We start from the raw sequence: 20,558 nt of genomic DNA, 5'->3' as shown, positions 1-20,558 counted from the left end.
AGGGAAAGTATGTATTTCTATCTGTAGAGGCAACGAATTTCCGCAGGTAATTATCCAGCCGTCGAAACGAAGGGAAATATTTTGACAATGTTCCAATCTATCGCAAATAACGCCGTCGAATCGTAACATCTCTCCCGGAATTGTAAAGTAGTTCGAGCGCCGCGCGGATAGAGCATACCGACGCTTTTAAAACATTTTGCGGATGTAACGACAGCGCCGTAACATTTCATTGCGCGAATTATCCATAAAAATATTCAGTCTTTTGCCATGAACCGTTAAATGGAATCCCAGATTTTAATAGTTGCTGTCGCGGGGTGAGAGGGGGGTTGGTAAAGGTGGAAGCGATGGCGAAAAGCCGGGGGAGAGGAAGCGACGAGGAGGCGGAAAGGGAAGGGGGTGCGCGCAACGAAAACGGAAGGATAGAATTTCCTATCTGCGATATGAGACCGCGGGCGGCGAGGGCGGTGGAGGGCCGGGAGGGCCGGGAGGGCGAGGAACGACGGCGGTTCCGACTATGTGCGATGGTAACGCATGGCGATGGCCATGGCGGACGGGAATCCGCGGGACGCGGTCTCGGATATCATTTTTCAGCAGTTTTACCTCGCAAGCACGTCCCAGGTATAAATGAGCTTACTATCTCCGAGCAACTCCTCCCCCACCGCGAGCGACCGCGCCGACCCTTTTCCACCGATCTATGGTGGTGGGTGCGGCCGAAGCGTCGTTCGGACGTCCGCGAGAAAGCAAAGCGAAGGGGGACACTCGTTGAAACCAAGCTATCTTTCGCGAAGAGACAAGAATCACCAGATATTTCTGGATATCGATTCCGATCGAACAAGATCGATCGAGGTCGATGTGCTCGACGTAATCGCCCATATGACACGGAAATATTGTGTGTACATCGTACTGATACTTTTTTCTCTTTTACAGATGCAAGAAGAAACTATTTGATGAAGACGAAAGCAACAAAGTAGATGATCGAAAAGCCACAATCACTAGAGAAGCGATAAATCTCGTGTCTAGCGTTCCATGATAAAGAGATATTGTAAATTCAGGTTTGGTTATATAAAACTCTTGGCACGCACGCATTCACGCACGTATACACGCGTGCATGTCCAGTCTTTCGCGAACAGATGAAAAAGACAGGAAATGAGATGTGCTTCGAGCTTGTAACCCTCCCATAGAGATGACCAGTAATTTGTTAAAGGATTGACGTCTCGGAAATTGGATATTAAACGAATTCTTTCTTTTTTCTCTTGCGCAATCCTTTTTTTTCTTCCCTCGATTTCAATCGTCCTATAGAAAGATCACTACTTTATGTTTCTAATTAGTTATTGACTCAAAAAAGAATATCGACACGATTAGTATCATTTTATGATCGATTAGATTTATTTTTTATTCGAAAAAGTCCCATGTGATAATATAATATAATTATTGTGCGAATTAATTATTACTATATTCGAATGTATCAAATGTTTCTAGCATCAAAATACCACAATATATTTATGTTGATCTATACAGTATCGGTTTCTGTATACGTTGTTTCCTTTTACGAAATTTAATCGGCGTGCAAATTATGAAATAATATTCCGCAAAGTTCAAATTTGTAATTAGATGTACGGTATTTAAGGAATGTTCCGAGATAATGCGCACACGGGCGTTTAATCTATGTAATGCATAAATAAATGTATGCGACACGCACACACACACACACGTATATGTACATATACATTTATAAAAGCGCGCCTTGATAAAAATTGACCTAAAGAAAAAATTCCTGTCTCTTTCATAAAACAACAATTCTTCTGAGTAAATCCATCTTTACTTTTGCAGAGTTTCGATTTGGCCGTCAAACGAGGTGCACGATTTATTACTAGTACACAACTAATGCGAGCTTGTCGCGTCCGGTAGTGATTAGCGACGCTATTGGTTAATCTGTCGGCGATTATGTCGAATTCATCGGTGCAACGTGCGGAATTCGCTCGACTTCCGATTTAATTATTGCTATTTACCATTTCGAATTCATGATGGAACGTTGCTACCGGTCGGAATCGCCACCGTTCAACTACAAACGCGATGCTTACACGATTGCAATAAAATTACATGACACACACAAATCAGTCATCTTAAAATCATCAACGGAGAAATCTCATTATATATGTGATTATAAAATTAATTATTAATTTTTAATAACTTCAAGATGAAAAGTGATCGCATGTAGCTAGTGGTTTATCAAAAAAAAAAAAAATAATAATAATTAATTATACAATAAATTTCTAATATATTCCTAGAATGTTTAATATTCAAATATATGTATATATAACGAAATGCTTAACATCCTATGACTTATATATCTTGGCATTTCGCGACATCGTCGCATATCAAAAGTGGACAACGATCTACTTTCCTTTCACGAATGATCGCGAACGAGCTGATCGACGAACGATGTGGTAATTCGAAAGGGTAAACAGGTGAGGGGCAAAAAAAAGGCGGAAGGCCGTAAGGTCCATGTAAAATGCATCGAGCGACTAGAAGAATCCTTCGTACGCCGTGTCTCCTTTCCCCGTGGGGGACCTTCGTTCTCCAAAATGGCGTGCCGCGCGATACGCCCGACCCTTCCCTCTACGTCGTCGCACATGGGTGGAGGCTAATTTATTCATTCGTTCCTTTTTACCCGACGGTAACACGTACCGTACTTTCAGGGCACCCTTTGTAAAAAGGGTGGCTGGGCGGACGCTTACGGCGCATAGCAACGTGCTCCGTATTTACGTTGCCCGATTTCCCGCCTTCCCACTCCCCTCCCTCCCGAGCCTCCACACACGCCGTTACTACTTTTCCATCCCCCTTCAAACTCACCACTCTAACTTTGTGCGATTAGATAGAGAAAGAAACAATTGTATAAAGTACTTTTATAATTATTTAGCATCTTTAAATAATATTTAAGAAAAAAAAGTGTGTGTATAGAGTCATAATTGTATATGATTAAAAATATCTTCATCGATAAAAATGTATATACTATAGTATTGAAACATTAAAAGTTTATACCGAATTCAAATTAAATTCTTCATACCCCCCCCCCCCCCCCCGCTCCCCGCTCTCTCTCGTTCTCTTCCGACGTTCCGGCCATCCCGGTCTCCCGCGTGGAATCCCACCCTTACGCGGTCCCTTTCAACGAGCCCTTTTTGTAAGGAGACTGATTTTTCAACGCCCTCGTGCTGACACACGAGGTGGTAGTGGGTGGTGATGGCGGTGGTCGGGGATGCTTCACGACGGAGATGGAGCGGCAACTACTTATTAACCCCGGTATATATGTGGCCCACCTTCGTACGTGAATACCTGCTCCGAGCGCGCACGTGGTCGTGTACCGGCCTGGATCACGCCGTATTGGTTCGCCCTCGTGACGAGGCCCGCGCGTCATTGCGTTCGATCAGCGCGTGTCAATACGCGCACGCGTTCTCCGCGATCCGAGACACGTGCGCGACACCGATTGCCGCCGCCGTCGAGGAATGCCACCGTCATTCCAATATTTCATCGGGTATCTTAGAATTGCTTGCATCGATATCATTCGCAAACAGCGCTTGTTGTCAGCCTCGTCTATTCGCACGCAATGGTCATAACTTTGTGCGATTAGATAGAGAAAGAAACAATTGTATAAAGTACTTTTATAATTATTTAGCATCTTTAAATAATATTAAAAAAGTCGTGTACCGGCCTGGATCACGCCGTATTGGTTCGCCCTCGTGACGAGGCCCGCGCGTCATTGCGTTCGATCAGCGCGTGTCAATACGCGCACGCGTTCTCCGCGATCCGAGACACGTGCGCGACACCGATTGCCGCCGCCGTCGAGGAATGCCACCGTCATTCCAATATTTCATCGGGTATCTTAGAATTGCTTGCATCGATATCATTCGCAAACAGCGCTTGTTGTCAGCCTCGTCTATTCGCACGCAATGGTCATAACTTTGTGCGATTAGATAGAGAAAGAAACAATTGTATAAAGTACTTTTATAATTATTTAGCATCTTTAAATAATATTTAAGAAAAAAAAGTGTGTGTATAGAGTCATAATTGTATATGATTAAAGATATCTTCATCGATAAAAATGTATGTACTATAGTATTGAAACATTAAAAGTTTATACCGAATTCAAATTAAATTCTTCATATCGCTATTAAAACTCGTAAAAGTAGATACTATACATGTTGTAAAGAGATTATATATAATAACATACACAAGAACAAATTATATTCTTAGAGAAAATGTAAAAAAATTGATAGTTGCCAGTTGAAATTCTATCGGAACAACATGTATCAGCTAGTGCGCTTGTAACGTGATCTAAATGTAGCTCTTCACCGTGTAATCGAAATGTACTATTGTACACGCGCAATGCCTCGTATAAATCGCGTCGGTCGCATTTCGAGAATTGCTAAACAGGTACGCGCGAGACACAAGTTACCCTTAACGAAGAAAAGGACGAAGGGTCTGTCTGCGTTACCAGCTGCACGATCACCTCGCGTCTCATCCCCGTGTGTCAAACAGCCCCCGGCCATTTCATCCCCCTTCTCGCCCCTTTTCTCCGTTTGATGCATTTTCTCTCCCTTTCGCGAAAGTAATAGAGTCGTCGATTGCAGCGCTGCAAAAGGAAAGCGAACGAGAAGATGGAGATGAGGGGCGCTGGTGTTTGTCGCTTCCGCGTCGAGAAAAATTCCCACCACCGGAAATCGACCCTCGTGTCCCGCAACGGAGAGACGGAGACCCCTCGACGCTTATCGGCGCGCTCGAGGATGTCCCCCTCTTTATTGCTCTCGTCCTTGCCGTCTCTTTTCGCGGCGCGCCCTTCCACACCGTTCTTCGAGTACGAAGAGCAGGAGGAAGCGGAGAGCGGTAGCCGGAACGAGGACGGAAAAGGGACGAGCGCGAACGAAGCCGAACGAGTACGATGGAAGGGCACAGGGTGCGCGAAGGAGGGACAGTAGGGGGAAGGGGATAGTAAAATGGTAGAGGAGAGAAGAGGCAAGTCGGAAAGAGGAGGAAATGAGGGTAGAAGAGAGAAAGAGGACAACAGTTCCGGCGTCGACCACACAGAGGGAGCCAGCATTTGAAAAAAATTGGCGGGGAATGATGGCGCCGTCGCCGTCCACCCCGAGTGGAGCGGCAGATCCGAGGGAAGCTGGCGGCGGCGGCGGCGGCGGCGGTGGTTGCAGCGGCGGGGACGCCTGGCATCCTCCCCGTTCTTCTTTCCTCTCACACATGCACACGGGCCGTTCGGTTCGCAATGTTACATTACTGGTGTGCCGGGTCCTCGGAAAGCCCAGCTGGGGTGCTTCACGCACACGTGCCGAGAACAAACCCCCCGGCGCTCGCGCGGCCGGGGCGGTGCTTTTGCGCAAAGTTTTCAACGAATAAGGCGCCGAGACGCCGACGCATTGCCACGCCTACGCCACCTTTCCAGGCACGGACGACCGGAATTTTCCCTCTTTCTCGCGTAATCAATGAGAGACGCAGGCCTGGACCACCGTCGGTCGGCGGCGGCAGTGGCGGTGGCGGCAGGCAAAACCCGTCGACGACGACGACGACGCAGCTACCACCGCCGTTGCCACCGCCACCCCCAGCTCTCGTCGGTATTATACTGGGTTACGTACCCGAAGATATACCAACCTAGAAAACCGTATGAACTCGTACGGGCCCTCGCCAATTCTATCCCTCGCCAATTCTATCTCTCGTCAATCTTATCCAGTCTCCTTAGACGCAGCTTCATTCTTGTTCATATATATTAGCATATAGATGATATACACATCATTTTAATAAAAGATATAATGAGCTAATTTAACTTAATTTTAAAAATGTATGATTAGTTCTTATCTCGATGTCGACATATATCTATTTTATGCTTATATAAGAACGTGGCTCAAAGGTCTAGTAGTTAGAAGTACTCAACAAGAGAGATATCTCGCCAGATAGTACACGCAAGATACTTCTTTCACGTACGTAGGCGGAAATTGCACACACGTGGCGAGCAAAGCGCACGAGTTGTATGTACGAACACACACGAAAGTGCCGATGGATGACCGAGCGGCTTACTCGACACGAATGCGCGCATGACGGGGGTGGAAGGGAGAGAGACAAACGATAGGAGGACGGGGGATTTGTATGAGGGGACTTTGAAGATAGAACGAGCGGGCTCTACTTTCCCCTTGGGACGTCGGAATATCAAAGTTCGGCTAGCGCGTAAGCCGCAGAAACATGCGGGCCGATTCTCAGGGACCGTCGTCCTGATGTCATCTAAAATTAAATTGATCTTACCGCGACTGTAATATGTTTATTACGATAATTTAATGATATACTATCAATGAAAATTCGATTATATATTCTGTCTGATATCTACTTATCCCCATACTAGGTTCTGTCTGATATATATTTATCCATACTACTTATCCATACTAAATTTCCTTTTTCTTCTATATAAGAGTATTATTTATGTTATTATTTAATAATGTTAAAATAAATAAAATTTAGATTTATATATAAGGATATATACAATTTGTAATATATCATAATAATAAATGTATATGTATATTATATTAAATTAAAACATTTGCCAAAAAAATAAATGATCAATATTAATCAATTTACTGGTGATTATATCCATTTTATATAATCATTGAACAACAAAATTCAATAAAATATATAAAGTTTATTGCAAACATATACTATTCAAAACTGGTTTTATACAATAGCAAATTTCATAAGCTAAAACTAAAAAATCAAATATGATATATTTTTCATAATTATTATATATACCGTAATGTTAATAAAAATTATTCTAAGAATTATTATTCTACAAATTGACATTTGTTGCTTTAATACAATTAATTTATTTAATGCGAAATAATTTAGTCCATTTCTGAGAGAAAAGATTGCTTTCAGGGATAATCATTTATAAAAAATTACATGAGCTATTTTAGAAATTTAAATATTTTACGAACATTCACGACTACTCAGCAAAAAGATATTTAATTAACAATGTAGAACTGTGGTCATTTAAAAATAAGCTATCCTGGAACATTATATGGAAGATATACATATATGCGGTTGGTAGAGCCTATTCTTGCATGATTCGGTTAGAAATCTAAAGAAATACATTATATAAATCAAGAAAAAATTTTATTAAAAATATCCCGTTTTTTGCTGTATTTAATGTCTACGCCAATGAAAAATCCGATATTCATCGTTTGCATAATACGCCTTGCCGTTTACACAATTCTTGAATTCGTCTACTTGAAAACTAGGGAAATTATTTTTCCGGCAGCTCCATACTATTCAAGCATAAATTCGTTGCTTAGTCAAACATTTTTTTTTTCGCCTAGTAAAATCGCTATCATGTCGGGACGGCATTAATGCGCAGGCACGCAACTAAACGTGAGGAAAAAAAGGCAATAGGCGCATGAGCACGATATGTATGTTGAAACAATTCTCACATTGTTAGAACGAACTATGTTGAGAATAAATGCAATGTGTATGTGCGTACATATATCAAAATTTAAAAATTAATTATATCTTCAAAATCGAGATATATTGATAATCATGAAAGATCTTATGACAAATATACAGAAAAAAAATTGATTTTGCACATTTCTGCCCAAAATTGTATTTTGATATTTCTATTTTTTATTTTCTATCACACTCAACCATGTTTTATACATAAGATTCTAATTTGAATAATTTTAATAATATTCAAGATACAAATTTCAATATCATATTTTATCACGTAATTATATGCAAATTTTTAATTATTGTCATCATCTTTCCTGATTTTTGCAAGACTCATATTTTTGTATCGGTACACATTTTTAGGGAGTACAATCCTTAAATAGGTGCATTCTCGTATATTTGTCACACGTACAAAGGAGTCATAGGTATATCCCGCGAAATTTCACCGCCAATCAATATTTTCGTAGGATTCAACGGGTGTCCTGTTTGTACGACGTCAGTTTACCGACGCGCTCGCTTCAGGATGTATGAGTTTGCCGAATTAGCGTGCTGTTTAATCAGGCGCGAGGATTGTGTCCTTCCAATGCTCGCGTAACGCTGCGGAAATATTGGGAACCAATGACGCTCGGTCCGGCTTCCCACATCCGCGTCGCGAGACGCGTGATTTTTCGATGATTCCCGGCGGGGTCCGGTTTCCTACCCCCTCGCCACGCACATGGCCCTCAGGCTAAATAAAAATACAAAAAATAGCGGCGCTTCGCGCGATGACCGATCTGGGAAGTGCAGTTCGGTGTCGGCCGCGCCGACATCGAGGAAATTGACCGGCGTTTGCTACATGCAGCCGCGCGCTCGAAATGCTGGAAAAAAAAAAGTTTTCGAGCTCGCGACAAACGCGGACAGCCGAACACGAGCGAAAGTAAAACGATCTTTATAAATGGACCGATTAAAACAATGGTGTAAGTTATATTTATCACGAAAACATGTACATTTTATTTCCATAAATATATCGCCTCTCTCGTTCCCGCTAGAAAGCAATGCTTGCCCATATTTCGTAATGATAAAATTAATGTATATAAAAAATTGATTATTGTTAATATACATATATATAAATCTACTCTAATTATGTGCAAAATTTTTATATAAAAATTGATTCGTCGCTTATATTGTATGAAAACTTTATAACAAATATATATAATAAATTTTGCAATAAGTTTTCTCAAATTAAAAGTTAATTTTATTTGGTTGCCACTCAGAACACAAAGAACTCAGAAGAATTGACCGCGAAAGAACGACATTCGTAAATCGATATGATTCAAGCTGAATGCACATTATACGTAACATCACTGTTACGTGAATGTCAAATATTCTTACATGGATTTTAAATATCCGGTTCTGTGATGAACAATGTGTATTGCTCCATTTGAGACTCATATAAGAATATATGATGTTACGTTGACGTAACAGTGACGTTACGTATATTGTATACATCCAGCTTTACTCTCACGGATAGAGAATAGTGATTGCTTCTGGAATAGAGGAACGCAAGGCAGAACGAGTCGACGCGAACGACATTTTCCTGAGCAACAAGCGATAGTAAGCCTAATGAAGCGAATATATCCAATTTCTCATTTGCTTATTTTACTTTTTCTCATAAAATTCCTTTTCTCCTTCGTCTTCTTTACCCTCTTTGAATCAGCGGTAACATCATCGTCGTCGCGGTCGAGTCTCATAATCGCGCGGCACTAACCGGACGAATTTCCACGACGAGGTGGCTGGCCTCGCGGTTTTCGACGAATCCGCGAAAAAACCGCACGTCGGCCGTGAATTCGGTCCGGTCGAAGATTTTCGAGGGATTAATCGGCGTGCGGTTTGCGCCGAAACGAGAAACACGATAACAGGTTGGTCGTTGCAAGAAAAAAGAGGAAAGCGAATTCGATGTTTTGACCATTCTTGTTTCTCCCGACACCCGATATTTTTGCGGCGTTGCAGGAGCCGCGCGAGAAATTAACAGCGGCCAGCGAAGGTCACGGCAATTGAACGTATAAATTCCGATAAATTGGTGCTCGCGATAAATCAAGTTTTCCGATGTGACCGCGATGAATCCCCGAATTTCATCCCTTACCGACTTGTTACGGCACGGCAGAAAGTTCTCTTACCGGCGTTTGTGAAGGGATGCAATAAATTCGGGGTGGACGCGAAAGGGTCGCTGCTGTCGGCGCGAAAAAAATATCTAAAAAAAATTTCATTAACTTTATTATATATACGATAATATTTGATATATGTGTTATTATATTAATATACATTGGAAGAATGAAGATAGACTTATAGGAGATACGTACATGAAATATCTTTTATACATAATTAGGTTACATTTATAACAAAAAGATTGAATTAATAATTGAAACCAATAGAAGTAAATCGGAATAATCATATAAAATGATAAAATAAAATTTATATTGAAATTATATCATTTTAAATTGTAGTCAAAAAAAAAAATCAAAGATGGTATTTTCTTATCTAGTAAATTAAAAAAAGACGAAACAAAAAAATAGATATTAAATTCTATATATTATATTCTATTGAAAAATGATGATCAAAAATATGATTAACCGAGACAAAGATCTTTTAAGATTAACTTAGTAAATATCGCATGGCATAAATTTGTCCGATAACTGGCAGAAAATATGTCAATCATAGAGAGATCCGCGAAACCACAGTTCAAAAACGCTTTACAGATTTTTTTGTTATCGGTTAAATTAGCGCGTGTGGGAAATCTCAAAAGCGCGCTAATGCAACTTTATGGCAACACGATCCCGTTGCCCCGCCACCGTTCACGAACCGCATCCATCCGACGTCGGGCGCGAATTATATCCCGCGGCGGAACGGATAACGCGCAAATATATTCGAAAAGCGGGGCCGATACAAAAAGGAAGCAGAAAGAAACGGGAGAAGTTCCTCCACTGACCCAGTGCACGCGTGGCGCGTGCGCGTATTTACACGCCGTGGTGACAAGCGCCGACGATACATCCGCCCATTTTTTTTTTCGCGCATCGCATATCGAAGCGATCCCACCGACACATACGTCGGTGAGCGCGAGAAGGACGATCCCCGCGGGGATGAGCGGGAGAAGGACGATCCATGTACACACACGCGTGCGCTCGCATGATGTATGGTCCAGCATACCAGACACCGAGCGATATATAAACGTCGAGCGAAAGAGCGTTGATCGGAGAAAGAAAACGCACCGGAGAGCGAAAAGGATGAAACGAGAAAAGAGAAACGAGGTGGAATGTGTGAAGAAGGGAGAAAAATAGAGAGCAATTCTGAAATGGATAGAGATAGAGACAGATTATCGAAAGGGGTGGAATGCGAGAGCGAGAAGAATGCGAAGATGCACGTTACGGGAGTCCAGCGGGTGGCGATTCGACGAGGACCAAACGAGCTGCGAGGGGTTGGATATGTACCGCGGCGGAAAGAGAAGTCTCGAAAGAGGAACAGCGATACGAGAAGAGAGCGGAGGACGCGCCAATACGAGGACGAGAGGAGAGGCGAGAGGAGAGATGAGAGCGACGAGTGCGGGAGGAGACTGAGAGAGTACAGAGCAAATGCAAACGAGAGAGCGAGAAGAAACGAAGGGGTGAAAAAGAGAGAAGGTGGACGGGAAAGAGAGGCGGAACGAGATATCGAGTGGAAACGTGCAAGAGAAAGAGAGAGAAAGAGATGGAGAGGGAGAGGGCATGAGGGTGAAAGCGGGAGGACGAGAAAGAGAGAGAGAAAGAAAGCGCGCGGCGGCGTGTACGGCAGAGGGAGCGAGACGGCCGCATATGTGTTCTGAAACAAACGTTCGATCAGAGTGCCGATTGTTGCCAATCATACGTTGCCGCGGCGTACCCCTCTGTGCCCGTGGCTGGTCCGCGGATTCAGTTCCGCGTTTTTACGCGGCGCGGTAACCAGGGCTCGTCCGCGCGCGCGGCTACCCGCGAAAACCGCGCGCTAAATGTGTCGCGAGCCGTGGTCGGCGACCGTGTGTCCTAAGTCTCGAACTTAGCCCTCGCCTCGGAGTCACAAGCCTCAAGGGTCGGGTCGAGTGACTACGGGAAGGGCGCGGTACAAAGCGTACCGAGGCCTTTTCGGGGTTGCTCGATACCGAATGGATGTGCGTGCGTGGCTGCGTACGTGCGTGTGCTTTCTGCGGAAAATATCGGCGCTGGCGGTGGCATTCGATGATTGATGACGACGGCGGCGAACTACGAGGACTACACGAACGAGCGTGTGTATGTGTGCGTGCGTGTGCGCAAACGAGTGTGCATACTTCTCAGCCGCGCGCAGTACGTACGTAATGCGTGTGTGTACGTGCGTGCGTGCGCGAGTAACCCTTGCACATACGCGCGCGCTCTCGTGCGCGCATAGGGGTGTGTAAGTGCGCGCGCGATAGGGCACGATGATTTCGGAAAACACGGCGGCCCGCATCGACCAATGGCAGCGCGTTCATTCGCCGGCCGGGCGACGACGATACGCGATGACGAAGAGAGAGGGAGCGAGACGGGAAGAAGGGAGAAAATGATCGGGAGGGATGACGGAAGTGGAGGAGCACGGACGGGGTTCGCGACGAGTAATAATGAATGTTTGTTGCCGCCGGCTAAGCCTTCATTTTCGCTGCTTCAACCCCGCGGAGTTCTTCTCGCGCGCGCCTCGCCTTTCTGCCTACCTACCTATCTACCCTGCGTTTTCGATCGCGCGCCGATTTTGCTCGACTTTCTCGTCTGAAACGCGAGGAAACGCAATGAGACCGGCGGATTTGAATAAGAATAACAAAACCGGCTTAATTCCGGTCTATTCAGATGCTACAAGTTTTGACAAAAATACACGATTATAAAGCGTAAGATATGCATTTATATGTCTATTTAGTTCTAGCATCTTTTTTGCTTTGCTAATCATCAAGAATTGGGGAAGGTCATGCAGATCTTACTTCCTAAATTAAATCCCTTAATGAATCTTTTATTAACGCGCGAAAATTGCAAATACTCAAAAATTAAGAGTCAGTGTAGAAAGACATGATGCTGGCAAAGCTAAGGGTGAGGAAATCATTGAATATAGCCATTTATAAACGAAAGATGCATATTATTGAAATTTTCTGCTAGATTCTACTGTACATTTGATGATATCAAAAAATACCCCTTCTAAAATAAATATCGATTAATAAATTGATCGGTCAGATTTTTTACTATTTAAAAATCTGAAGAAAAAAAAAGTAATTAAATATTAAAGCCTATTTTTCAAACTTTGTTATCACGTTGATATAGAATCATGTCATCTTTGTGTAAAGAATCATTACTGTCTCACACTTATCACGCGAAAAACCTACGCGAAAAATACAGAAAATATATACCTGTAAGAATATGCATCTTTTCGGAGAAAGTTAAAATTATTAAGTCAGCAGTGAGGTGGAAAACAGCGCACGCGCGTAAGGAAAGCGACTCCAACTTTCTCGAGGGCGCGAAAAAAGGCGCGCGGAATTAGCGAGACTTTCTCCACTTCTTTCTGACGATTTTCAAAACACGAAACGGAAACGGAGGGGAATGGTACAGCAGGGTGCAAGTTAAACATTGCGCAACCCGATAGCACTCTAAGAGCGTGAGAGCGCGAGAAGGATGCTCGTGAAACGGAGAGCGAACGAGAGAAACGACTGAGGGACAAGGACGTTGGAGCGAATGGCAGTGGGACGAGGGGGAAGGAGAAGAAGAGGACGAGAGCGAGAAAGAGTAGGGGAGAAAGAGCAAAAGGGAGAGAGAGAGAGAGAGAGAAAGAGAGAGGGTGAGATGGATGGTGGGGACGAGTGCTTTTCACGACGTCGGTACAGCTCGTAGGCGATAGTGCGCGGAGGGCAGCTCCGGGCGCGCACGCGCTTTTTCGAAAAATCAATAAAACGAAAAGCTTACCTAATGCTATGTTACTACGGGGGTAGACTCCGCCTTCATCTACTAGCTATATAGATAAAGGCCCGATCGCCGCCTAGATACTACCGGCGACCCGACCAGATGACCATCTGCAGATGAACGCGACAGCGTCGTGCGCGAGCGCGCCCAGGGTGCATCATTTCCATACTTAACTGGTACACGCGCGACAAAGTTCATTTCGCGCCGATCAAGGAAAAAAAATGTTTCTCCCTCCCCTCCTCGTTTTCCGCGTGTATCGCGTCACGTGGGAACGATTCACGTGCGCGTTAAGTCCCGTGCGTTTGGAGTGATTATTTAATATCTCGCGTTACAAGGAGAGAATCATTTCTTGCGATTATCATGATAAGCGAACAATCCTGATGAACGTTCTTGCGCTTGCATTAGTCTAATACTTGAATTAGCCTAGTTTCCTGATTAATTATTGTTTGAAAATATATTGAACTTTCGAAATAGCGTAGCATATATTTTTTACACTTCCTATATTATTATTTTTTTCGCAGTGTCGGCACTGGCTTTCAAATACCATGTTCCATATTTTAACATATGAGTCATGTTGCATGAATTATCCAAGGCCCTAGCGATTAATGGTTAATGCGATGAGGTTAACATTCACCGATATTAAATGATATATCTTGGTATCATCATAATTCCCTTAGGACATTGAAATCTCATATGCGCACATTAACTAGGTATTTCGTGCACAGTGCAGTTTGCACAAAAGATATATAAATCCTGCAAGATAATATATACATAGCTGACCAGCTGCAGGCAGATAGCGCAAACAATCAATTTTAACGACAACCTTAAATAACTTCGAAAGATTTACACCTCAGTTTTTGTGCTTTCCACAAAAATTAAAATTTGTTTTAAAGTTGTAAGAATCATAATAAATAATTTTGAACCATATAAGGCGCGCAATATGTAATCAAAAATATTATAATAAACAATAAAAATTAATTGTATTCCTTATTTGTTTTCCCGTGAGAAGAGGATGGGGATAAGAGATGTATTCGCGCGAAAAGATTTCCATTATAAGCCAACGAACAAGATTGTATCTAAAACCCGAGCCGTGAAGCGATCATCGGGTGGCCGATTAACGGGCCTCGCGGCTTCTAAGAAACGAAAATAAAATGGCACGAAGAACCGGTACAGACCCCACGATATCCTGCAAGCTACTGTAAAATAGGGGCTTGCGAATGCGGCGAGCCATGATTAGATTGTGGCTTGTGCTCCAGGCGTCCGACTAGGTTCAGCACGTTAGCGAATTCGGTCCGTTGAGTGTTGACAAGTCCGCATCCTCCTCTCCCGGTGCCTTTAGCGCCAGCCGTGTAACTCTAACGAGCTTAGGGCGCGCTGGCTCTCTGCTCGAGTGCATTATCTGAAACCGCGAGGTGTTCTTGGCCAGAGTGGATGCGTTTCCGGTGCAACGACGTGCACGAATGGCGAACCCGTTACATTGTCAACGGTCAGATATCGCTCTGACAGCCGATTTATCTATGAGAAAATCCCGCCGAAAGTTTATTTTTCTATGGAAGATTCACTTTTTCTCTTTGTCTCTCATGGAAAACGTTTTTCGATTCTCTACATAGTGCGTTTGATGTATTCGAAACCCGTTTACCACAAATTTGGTTAACAAAAATTAGCGTAATTTTGTGCATTAGAAATTACTGTACGCATAATGTTATGTAATTAAGTCAATTATCTTTCATGTACATTTAAAATAGAATAATATGTTTAAATAATTATAATAAATAACTGTAAATAATTATTTTAGATATTTAAAACATCTAAAAGATGATTTTCATTCAATATAGCGAAAATAAAAAAGTGAGTTATAGATAATATCCAATTTCAAGAATTACTTAACAGAAATTTTGATTGAATAGTATTTTAAACAAATAAATAAATAAAGTATAGCATGCTACTATATATTTTTTTACTTTATACATTATAAATAAAATCTCAAATTAAAAATGACTAAAATAAAAAAAGAAAGAAATTTTATAAAAATATATACTCGTTTAAATAATAAAATCTATTTAACACAATTCAAATAACTTTAAAAATATTTTTAGCACTATTAATTTTGTAAAGAGAGATAGAGAGATATTAAGAATCTTTAAATATCTTTAAATTGAAAAAAAGACAACAAGTATATTCATAAAGTTTTATCTGCCTACGTTGTCTGACTATGTCTGTCTCTTATCTACTTCATTACTATCTACATGCCGTCATTTCCTTTGCGAGCATAACATCTGCAGATATTACAATAGTAGCTCCCTTGTACCCCTCTTTTCTCTTCTTTTTATCCGCGAATGAATATTTCTACTTTGTGCCAACAGTGGCAAAATTATACAAATCGGATTCTTCACATGGTCCTGGAACATCGAGCCGCGGTAATGTCGTTATTTTTTACTACTTTTGTCGCTAATAAACATAATCGTTTTCATAACTGCCCATTCGGAATAGCCGTCTCAACGAAAACAAATCGCGAAATATATCTGACAGTTTCCACAAAAGTAGAAGAAATTCAGTAATGGAAATTTTTTTGTTAATATTGTATTATAAATATAAAGCCGCAATATATGCGTTTTATGAATACACACGCGCGTGCATCTATATATTTTATTGGAACTATAATTTACTTAAATTTAAAGATGCATAAAAGAAATTAAATTTTGTAACATTTATTTTAATAATATTGATTGATGAGCGCGATATATATTATATTAGTGAACACATATAATGTGTAAAGTAAAAAATATATATATTTCTATTTTATAATTATTTGTTATCATAGCAAGCGTGAATTTCTTAAATTAGTTAAAAAATTTGCTACATAAGCTTCAATATGTTTAAACAATTTACGGAAAGCTTTAATTATGCATGCGAACGTAGCCGGACAAACGCGAGCCTCGGCTAAGTATCACGGAAGAAAACCCCGAAAACCCGGTCATTAATTGTCTTAGACGTTTAAGCGGTGTAAACACTGAAGGTCGCGAAAGGGAAAGCCTCCGGGTAAAAGCTTCGGCAAAAGTATGGGGACCGTTAGCGGAAGTTTTTCCGCGTAGCGACGCCACGTTTCGCCGGCAGTTTTCACAATTTTGCGGAGACTGTACCGCGGGGGTAACCCTTCAAGTATAAACCACCCCCTACGGTAACCATGGCAACACGGACGTGGTGTTCCTACCCAGCAACTCGCCCCGTCCTACCTCCTCTCTTCCTACGTCCTTCTACCCTCCACCCCCTATCCCGACCTCGTACCCCTTACCCTCCACCACCGACACCCGAGCCTCCACCCTAAAAACAAGAGTGTAGTTGCCGGATCACGTGGTTCCGCCGCTCTCAAGGGGTGGGAGGTCGAAGGGAAGTGAGGATAGAGCCAGAATAGCATAGAAGGGGTAGTTCCTAATTGCACCGGGTGGGTGAGACACTAGAGGGGGTTCAGAATTGATGCTGGAATTTTGAGGTTAGGTTAACTCGCTCTCGCTCACTCTCGTTCCTTTCCTCTCTGTCTCTACTTCTCTGGCTCTTTCTCTCTCTTCGTTCACTCACTCTCCATCGTTCAGTCGTTCTCCACCTCTCTTCTTCCCTACCGTACGTACCTATCTCTCGCCGGTCACTCTCCCTCGAGTGAGTCCAGAGAAGCTAGTAGGGGTTGGTCCTCTAGACTGAAAAATGCTGCGGTATACCGGCCGGACATGGGGGTCCTTTTCGAAATCCTCCCGAAACTGTAATGAGAAACTCGCCCGCCGATTTTCAACCAACCAAGCTCTCGGTCCACTGAGAATCGCCGAAACGGCGATTCGGCGGTCCGGTCGTAATTCCATTTGCTATGTATCGTACTTAACTTGGAAGCTCCTCGCTTTTTTCTCATAAGTTAGATGGAGCCGGCGGATATTTAGACGGCTGTGACACCCAGATCATTCTCTTCCAACGGTCGCAATATAAAATGTTCAACATACACATAAACAATGGAAACACATTCAACAAACTCAAGAAGAGTTCTACATCCTGCAAAGTTTTGTATGGTGATAGATAAAATTGCATCATCTCTCTATTTGTCTCTAATAATATCACGCATATACTATTAAAATTATTGTAAATATAATGATTCATAAGCAATAAAAAAATTAATCTTTTTGTATGAATCCTTTTCTCTAGTTCAGATCTCTTTCTTTAGTTCGTTTTCTCTAGTTTTTTTTCTAAGTGAAAAAAAAACAAAAAATAATAAGTTAGATTTTTTACAATTTTCCACTTTTTTTTATTTTAAATTTTTAAATTTTTTTTTTTTTGCGCTGGGAACCCTCAGAGAGATTCCTGGGCTCCGCCCTGAAAGTCGAGAGCGAACGAGTCCCTCTTCGGCTGCCCGGCCAACGAAGAGGGTAGTTTGCATACGTGGTGCAGCGGAGAGGGTGATTGCCGGACACAGCCCCCCGATCAATGAAGGCGAAGCGCGCGCAGCCTCTCCGGTTTTTTGAAAATCTGCCCGCCAACCTGGTACTGCCCCTTGTTTATCCCCTCCGTAGTGTCTACATCTGAACCGCATACCAAGATGGGGAAACGTTGCAATGCCGTGAATACACCATTTTGCTGTTGACTTGTTCGATTCATCTAGCTGTTGCCATTTTACGCAAATTACTTTCAACAAAAATTTGTTGGTAATAACGCGTCGAAGAATTAAAAACAATATATAATTGATTTAAATATAATTCATTTTTTCTTTCTACACAAATATTCCATGTGCATCAGAAAAAAATCGCTTTCTTTAAAATATGACTCGATCGTATGTATTCGCGCGCAAAAAGAATTACACAGCGACGCCCTCTCGTTTTTTACGAGCGCGATCTGCCCATGAAGGATGCAAAAAAAAACAAAAAATGCTTCTTTCTTCATCGTAGAAAAGAACATGGCGCCATCTGACAGCATTTTTTACACAGATCATTCTTCACCCCCTCAACTCTCGCGTATATTCGTCGAGAAAGGGCGTTTAGGTTCATGCACCACCTATAAGATGGCGCCACTAAGCAAATTCCACTTAAAAAAATGTATAAAAAAAACGAATGCATTTTCCTCATTTCTTTCTCATCAATCAAATCAAAACAATTGTTTTTCCAAAAATAATATAAATATAGAATAACATAACAAGTGGTTTGATATAGTATTATAATATCGTTTCAAGTATATTTTCAAGCAATTATTTATCAAATTGTTTATTAACAAAATGTATTTTTAAAAAAAGTTTAGAAAATATATATATTGTAATATCATTTTTATAGTCTCATATTTCTAAAAGATTTAAAATATGTTCCCTAAATACTACATTGAAAATATTGATATAAGATATAAGATATAATAACGTTTAGTAGTAAAACTCCATCATTGATCAGACACAGTAATAATTACAAATGTATGTAACTGCTTATTTTATACGATTATTTTCTTCACTTTAATATTTTATATTTTCTGCCGTTTAATCTATTTCATTTTATTCGCTAAAAAACTTCTTTATGATTGTTTTATTTATAAAACTGTTTTTTGAAAAAGAGCAGAGCCATATAATGAATATCACACTAACATTATCGATCTTTATGCTTGCACATCAATCGAGTTGATGTTTGCTATTAATTTCCGTTTGATGTGCACGTCTGTTTATTCTACGTATTTACTGCATGTGAACTCTTGCTCTTTGACATCATTAGATAGATCTAAGTCTAAGTTTAGATGTGTTACAATTGAAACATGCGACATTAATACCGGAACATTCATTAATGTGAATCAATTGCTCTTCTTTTATAGAACAAGCGCGATAATTTTTTGTTATATAATCTATAGTAATATTGTTATACTACTTCTTTTAAAATCATTAAAAAGTGTGATTGCTATAGTTTTAAAATTAAATATTTATCAGTATTAAATTAAGAATATCTCGTGCGTATATCGCGTGTGTTTATCTCGACGTTTAAATAATACTAATGTAATTGAGATTTTTAATATTAAACTGTTACTTTTTACCGTATTATGTATTTCAATAATTGGAATAGAAACATTTATTTAAAAATCCTAAGTTGTTTCTTGATAAAGAACAAAGAAGTATTTCTCTCGTCGAATGCAACAAAGATTCGCAACCTCGAAACTCGGCTGATGGAAGGTCGAGGGTTGGCACTCGTTTCCCGGCGTTTATAGTTCCTATAGTTGCGTTCTTGTCCAGGTTTCGAGAGGACGCGGTAGTCGCGCGATAATAAATTATTCGAGATAGATGATGTTGCCACGCCACAACGGGTCTGGGCTTGCTCTCTGCTCCTGCAGTGTTCTGCAACCGGGTATTTATGCCGAGTCTGGCCGCCATGCTTCATACCACTGGGATAGCAAACCCCCTGAGTTATGTCGGCCGCGTTGGTCTTGATAGATTTTACAATTTACGATCGCCGCGTACACGCGTCGCCGAAATATCAACCTGTCGCGAACTTCTCCGACGACTTTGCGTTTTCGGTGATCGTACCTTTCATCAAGCCAGAGCATGCGATGCTTTGGCGTTGTTGGACCACACGACCGATATAGTAAACTTTACCGCGATTATCCTTATTCATATTTACAAACGTTTATATCTGACTATTTAAATATATATATAACTGCAAAGTGTACTAATTATAATAAATTAGTATATATTAAATATTTTACTTCCTTTTTATACTTATTAATTAAAGTATTGAGCATTTGTCAATCGCCGTATTTATTCATGTCAAATTTCGATTGTGCTTGCTAAAAATTCTCTATAAAAATAAAATAAGCATTACGAAAATCTGAGTGACCGTTAAATTTCAAAATGATCCCAAATTGCTCAACTAAAATTTGAAACGAGTTTTGAAACAAGCTGTATACTGATATCTAAGTAGCGCTCGTCATCAAGCGCGTAGAACGGGTTAGTTTTACGGTCCTACAAAGATAAACCTCTGGCTGTTACTACCCCGCCGTATTATCTCTGGGTGCGAGGTGGAAACACACTATACCCCCGGTATCTCGCCGGACTAGACCGCCATTTCATAAGCTTTCACATCATTTTACTCGGATACTAACCCCCGTCGGCTGATGTTTCGTACTCACCCTTGAATC

This window comes from Formica exsecta, unplaced genomic scaffold (genome assembly GCF_003651465.1).
Source record: "Formica exsecta isolate Colony F162 unplaced genomic scaffold, ASM365146v1 scaffold2, whole genome shotgun sequence".
Classification (NCBI taxonomy): Eukaryota; Metazoa; Arthropoda; class Insecta; order Hymenoptera; family Formicidae; genus Formica; species Formica exsecta.
This window is presented reverse-complemented; position numbering follows the sequence as displayed.